Here is a 7,278-nt window from a genome sequence, read left to right on the forward strand (position 1 = left end):
AACGGGGCCAGGCGCGGTGGCTCATGCCTGTAATCCCAGCACTTTGGGAGGCTGAGGTGGGCGGATCACCTGAGTTCAGGAGTTCGAGACCAGCCTGGCCAACATAGGGAAACCCTGTCTGTACTAAAAATACAAAAATTAGCCGGGCATGATGGCGGGTGCCTGTAGTCCCAGCTACTCGGGAGGCAGAGGCGGGAGAATCGCTTGAACCCAGGAGGCGGAGGTTGCAGTGGATTGAGATCGAGCCACTGCACTCCCACCTGGGTGACAAAGCGAGACTCCGTCTCCAAAAAAAAAATCTCTATAAAGAAAAAGTTAAAGATGTCAATGAAGGAAAAAGAACTAGAGCTTTAAAGTGGTAATGAACCATCACAAGAATTACAGATGGAGAAGGTGAGGATGACACAGGGCTCTCCCTCCAGTGCAAAAGTTAAGGAGGTACCAGAATACTGGTGTCCAACTCCCAACTTTAGGTGATCCTACCAGCTCAGCCTCCCAAAGTGCTGGGATTACAGGCATGAGCCACCGCGCCGGGCCCCATCATGACATTTTTGCATTCATTTTCATGCAACAAGAGAGGACTGTGTATTTACGAATTACTTTGGGAGGCCTAGGCAGGAGGATCATTTGAGCCCAGGAGTTTGCAATAAGCCTGAGCAACAAAGTGAGACCCCATCTGACAAAATAGTATAAAAGGACCTTTTAAAAAAGGGCTAGGCAGCCCTGTCCAATAGAACTTTTCCTATCTGTGCTGCCCAAGTAAGGTAGCCGCAAGCTTCAAGTAGCTATTGAGCACTGGAAATGTGGCCAGCAGCCAGGCGTGGTGGCAGGCGCCTGTGGTCCCAGCTACTCAGGATCTAAGGGGAAAAGATCACTTGAGCCCAGGAGTTCACGGCCGCAGTGGTGCACTTAAAAAAATAAAAAGGAAAAAAAAAAAGTGGCCAGCGGACTGAGGAAGTGAAGTTTTAATTTTAATTACATTGGTTTTTTAAAACTTTATTTTTTGAGGCAGAGTTTCGCTGTGTCGCCCAGGCTGGAGTGTGGCGGCAGGTTCTTGGCTCACTGCAATCTCCATCTCCACAAGCAATTCTTGTGCCTCAGCTTCCCGAGTAGCTAGGACCACAGGCATGCGCCACCACACTCAGCCACATTTTGTATTATTAGTAGAGACGGGTTTCACCATGTTGGCCAGGTTGGTCTCCAACTCCTGACCTCAGGTGATCCACCCACCTCGGCCTCCCAAAGTGCTAGGATTACAGGCATGTACCACTGCGCGTGGCCTTAATTAATTTAAATTTAGATAGCCAAATGTCACTAGTGTCTGGAAAGACCTGAGCTGGTTCAGATCGAGGCCGCAGTGTGCTGGCTAGTCTATCTCCCACTCTTCTAGTGAGATTGTTTTCTCCATCTCCAGTCTCCTCAACCCATCTGGAGGTGGGGCTCAAAGCCCCAAACCTCGAGGGTCATATTCGGTCTTTGGTTTGCAGCATGACCCGCTCCCATCCTCAGTCATCTTGTTAACATGAACCATATAGGGGCCCACCCCAAGTCATCTCATTAGCATAAACTGTCAGGAGTGGTCTGAGAGGCCCACAATGAATAAGATGGACATTCCTACCATTTGGGATTTAGAAGCTCAGGGGCATGATGATAGTTCACTGCAGCCTCAACCTTCTGGGGTCAAGCAATCCTCCTGCCCCAGCCTCCTGAGTAGCTGAGACAACAGGTGCATGCCACCATGCCTGGCTGATCTTTATTTATTTATTTTTGGTAGAGACAGGGTCTCACTATGGTGCCCAAGCTGCTCTCAAACTCCTGGGCTTATGTGATCCTCACGCTTTGATCTCCCAAAGTACTGGAGTTACAGGTATGTGCCACCACTTCTGGCCAAATTTGTTACTACACAGTGGTAAAGACAGACATCTGAGGTCGCAGTGAGTCGAGACCGCGCCACTGCACTCCAGCCTGGGTGACAGAGGGAGATCCTGTCTCAAAAGAAAAAAAAAAAAAGAAACTTAGTGGCCAGGCACAGTGGCTCAGGCCTATAATCCCAGCACTTTGGGAGGCTGAAGTGGGTGGATCACTTGAGCTCAGGAGTTGGAGACCAGCCTGGACAACATAGAGAAACCCTGTCTCTACAAAAGAAAAAAGAAAAAAATTAGCTGCACATGGTGGTGCTGCCTGTAGTCCCAGCTACTCAGGAGGCTGAGATGGGTGGATCACCCGAGTCTGGGAAGTCGAGGCTAGAGTGAGCTAAAAACAAAAACAAAAACAAACCAAGAAACCCAAGTGGGTTGATTGGGAAGCACAGGAGCCAGAAGTTAAAATCATGAGGAAGCATCAGTGAAACCACAGGGTGTGGGGCATTCTATAGGACAACCATGCTGGCTTATCCCATGATTCAGTGCTGTAAGAAAAATGAAGGAGTGCATATCAGTCAGGACTTTCCAGAGAAACAGAACCAATGGAATTTGTATAAATATATAAAAAGCAATATATTGCTGGGTACAGGGGCTCAAACCTTGTGATGGTTAATATTGAATGTCAACTTGATTGGATTGAAGGATGCAAAGTATCGATCCTGGGTGTGTCTGTGAGGGCGTTGCCAAAGGAGATTCACGTTTGAGTCAGTGGGCTGGGAGAGGCAGACCCACCCTCAGTCTGGGTGGACACCATCTAATCAGCTGCCAGTGCGGCCAGAATACAAAACAGGCAGAAAAACGTGAAAAGACTAGACTAGACCTGGCGCCATGGCTCACGCCTGTAATCCTAGCACTTTCGGAGGCCAAGACGGGTGGATCACTTGCAGTCAGGAGTTCAAGACCAACCTGGCCAATATGACAAAACCCATCTCTACTAAAAATACAAAAAAGTTTAGCTGGGTGTTGTGGTGCATGCCTGTAATCCCAGCTGCTCGGGAGACTGAGGCAGGAGAATAGCTTGAACCCAGGAAGCAGAGGTTGTGGTGAGCTGAGATCACACTGCTGTACTCCAACCTGGGAGACAGAGTGAGACTCACCTCACCAAAAAAAAGAAAAAGAAAAAATGGCTAGACTGGCCTAGCCTCCCAGCCTGCATCTCTCTCCTGTGCTGGATGCTTCCTGCCCTCCAACATCAGACTCCAAGTTCTTCAGCTTTGGGACTCGGACTGGCTTCCTTGCTCCTCAGCTTGCAGATGGCCTATTGTGGGACCTTGTGATCATGTGAGTTGATACTACATGTCTATCTTATTAGTTCTCTCCCTCTATAGAAACCTGACTAATCCACACCTGTAATCCCAGCACTTTGGGAGGGCAAGGCAGGCGGATCCCTTGAGGCCAGAAATTTGAGACCAGCCTGGGCAACGTAGTGAGACCCCATCTCTACAAAACATAATTTTAAATAAAATTAGCCAGGTGTGGTAGTGTGTGTCTATAATCCCACTCACTTGGGAGACTGAGGTGGGAGGATTGCTTGAGCCCAGACAGTGAAGGCTGCAGTGAGCCAAAGATCTCCCCATTGCACTCCAGTTTGGGTGGCAGAGTGAGATCCTGCCTAAAAAAAAAAAACCCAGGTGCGATGGCTCACGCCTGTAATCCCAGCACTTTAGGAGGCTGGGGTGGGCAGATCACTTGAGATCAGGAGTTTGAGACTAGCCTGGCCAACATGGTAAAACCCCATCTCTACTAAAAATATGAAAATTAGCTGGGCGTGGTGGCACATGCCTGTAATCCCAGCACTTTGGGAGGCCAAGGCGGGCAGATCACGAGGTCGGGAGTTTGAGACCATCCTGGCCAACATGGTGAAACCCCGTGTCAACTAAAAATACAACAATTAGCTGGGCATGCTGGTACATGCCTGTAGTCCCAGCTACTCGGGATGCTGAGGCTGGAGGAGAATTGCTTGAACCCAGGAGGTAGAGGTTGCAGCAAGCCGAGATCATGCCACTGCACTCCAGCCTGGGCAACAGAGGGAGACTCCATCTCAAAAAAAAAAAAAAAAAAAGGAAAAGAAAGCTATGTTTTATGAGTGATCGGCTCATTTGACTCTGGAGGCTGAGATGTCACATGATCTGCTGTGTGTAAGCAGGAGACCAGGGAAAGCTGGTGATGTGGTTTTGGTCCAAACTCAAGAGTGAGAACCAGGGGAGCCAGCGTTGCGAGTGCCACTCCCAGTCCAAAGGCCCAAGGACCGGGAACACCAATGCCCAAGAGCAAGAGAAGATGGTGTCCCATCTTAAGAAGAGAGTGAGCCCGTTGACCCGGCCACCTCCTTTCTATTGTACTCAGGCCCTTGGTGGCAGCGTGGATGATGCCTGCCCACCTTGGTGAGGGCGATTTTCCTTACTCAGCCTGCCGATCCAAGTGCTCATCTCTCCCAGGAACGCCCTCCCAGACACACTAGAAACAATGTTCCACCAGCTATCTGAGCATTCCTTGCCCAGACTGATGTGTAAAATTTACCATCAGTTAACTGTGTTAAAGAATTTAAGAGATTTAACAAAACAAGCACATGTCATATGCAGACATTGTTTGGATCTTGATGCAAACAAAAAACTATAAAAAGACATCTTTGGACGGGTGCAGTGGCTCACACCTGCAATCCCAACACTTTGCGAGGCAGAGATGGGCGGATCACCTGAGATCAGGAGTTCAACACCAGCCTAGACAACATGGTGAAACCCCATCTCTACTAAAAATACAAAAATTAGCCAGTTGTGGTGGTGCACACCTGTAATCCCAGCTACTGAGGAGGCCAAGACACAAGAATCCCTTGAAACTGGGAGGTGGAGGTTGTAGTGAGCTGAGATTGTGCCGCCGCACTCCAGCCTGGGTGACAGAACAAGATTCTGTCTCAAAAAAATAAAGATATCTTTGAGAAAATTGCAGAACAGATATTAGATGATATTTAGTTAGGTATGATTGTTTTTGTTTTTGTTTTGAAATCAGGTATCAAACATGCATATTGAAGTGTCTAGAGGTAAAATGAAATTATGTCATGGCTTTGCCTTAAAATATTTCAAAAACAACAGATTGGCAGAATGTTTCTGAGTATTGAAACAGAATGTATGGTATGTGGGGATTCATTATTTTATTCTTAATTCCATGTGTGTTTAAATTTTTCCAGTGTAAAAAGTTTTACAGTGGTGGTGTGCTCTTGTATTCCCAACTACCTGGGAGGGTGAAGTGAGAGATCTCTTTAGCCCAAGAGTTCAAGGCCAGCCTGGGCAACATAGTGAGACCCTGTCTCTTAAAAAAAAAAAAAAAAGAAAGAAATGATCGGCGCGGTGGCTCACGCCTGTAATCCCAGCACTTTGGGAGGCCGAGACGGGTGGATCACGAGGTCAGGAGATCGAGACCATCCTGGCTAACACGGTGAAACCCTGACTCCACTAAAAATACAAAAAAATTAGCCAGGCGTGGTGGCGGGCGCCTGTAGTCCCAGCTGCTGGGGAGGCTGGGGCAGCAGAATGGTGTGAACCCGGGAGGCGGAGCTTGCAGTGAGCCGAGATCACGCCACTGTACTCCAGCCTGCGTGACAGAGTGAGACTCTGAAAAAAAAAAAAAACACAACAAAACATTTTACACAAAGAAAAAGAAACTAGGCTGTGTGTTTGAAGTTTTTAAATAAGCATTTTATTTTTGAGTAGTTCAAAATGTACAGGAAAATTGCAATGCTTACATTTACATAATATTTACATAAATGTGAAATGTACATTTATCAAAACTATGAAATAAACTAAATATTTTAGTCTCACTGAGTTCTGATTCTCACATCTGTAGAAGAATTGAGACTATTAGTTTTGTTTTTACTTTTTAATTTTAGTTATTGAAGTAATACACAGATAAATTATCTTTTAAAAAATATTTTTAATCTAAAGCTTGTATAAAATTTTAAGAGTCACATAATTTCCTGAGGCTTATGATAAACAGCATCCCATACTTCAACCTTCCTGAATTGTCTCCTTCCCAAAACTTTTTTTTTTTTTTTTTTTTTTTTGAGACAGAGTCTCTCTCTGACATCCAGGCTGGAGTGCAGTGGTACGATCTCGGGTTCAAGCGATTCTCCTGCCTCAGCCTCCCAAGAAGCTGGGATTACAGGTGCCCGTCACCATGCCCAGCTAACTTTTGTACTTTTAGTAGAGATGAGGTTTCACCATGTTGACCAGGATGGTCTTAAACTCCTGACCTCAAGTGATCTGCCCACGTTGGCCTCCCAAAGTTCTGGGATTACAGGGGTGAACTACCACACCTAGCCCCAACATTCTTTTTAGTGGTGCCTTGTGGTATTTACCTCCACATTTCTAAGTAATATGCTGGTTTTTATTTATCATTTTTAGACATTATTCATATCTACTATGAAAGATGAGAATAAGCACTTTAACACTCCCCCTCACTTTCACCTTTTCTCCTTTTCTTCCCAATATGGCAATATCCAAATTTTTGGCTAAATCAATATTTAGGTTTTATTTATGCTATTGTAACAATGAGCCATGCAGTGAATTATATTTACATTTCCTTTTTCCTACAACCTTTTGTTTTCCTAGGGTTAATAATTGCCTCTCGTTTCTTTTTCTTTTGAGATGGAGTCTTGCTGTGTCACCAGGCTGGAGTGCAGTTATGCTCTCTCAGCTCACTGCATCCTCTGCCTCCCGGGCTCAAGCATTTCTCCTCCCTCAGCCTCCAGAGTAGCTGGGACTACAGGCACACACCACCACGCCGAGCTAATTTTTGTATTTTTAGTAGAGACAGGGTTTCACCATGTTGTCCAGGCTGGTCTCGAACTCCTGACCTCAAGTGATCTGCCCACCTTGGCCTCCCAAAGTGCTGGGATTACAGGCATGAGCCATTGCGCCCGGCCTTCTCATTAGTTTTCTATGCCACCAGCACTAATTGTTCCCAAACCATCTAAATTGTAAAAAACAAATAAGCACACCCTGTCCCCCAAGTTGCAGTGCAGCAATGTGATCATAGCTCACTGCAGCCTGGAACTCCCACACTCAAGTGATACTGTCATGTCAGCCTCCTGAGTAGCTGGGACTACAGGCGCTCACCACCATGCCTGGCTGATTCTTAAATTTTTTTTTTTTTTTGGTGGGGAGGGATCCCTCCCTGTCACCTAGGCTGGAGTGCAGTGGTGCTATCTTGGCTCACTGCAACCTATGACTCCTGGATTCAAGTGATTCTCTTGCCTCAGCCTCCCAAGTAGCTGTGATTACATGCACATACCACCATGTCCAGCTAATTTTTTTGTATTTTTAGTAGAGACGGGGTTTCACCATGTTGGCCAGGCTGGTCT

The sequence above is a fragment of the Mandrillus leucophaeus genome, unplaced genomic scaffold (genome assembly GCF_000951045.1).
Source record: "Mandrillus leucophaeus isolate KB7577 unplaced genomic scaffold, Mleu.le_1.0 Scaffold17, whole genome shotgun sequence".
Taxonomy (NCBI): domain Eukaryota; kingdom Metazoa; phylum Chordata; class Mammalia; order Primates; family Cercopithecidae; genus Mandrillus; species Mandrillus leucophaeus.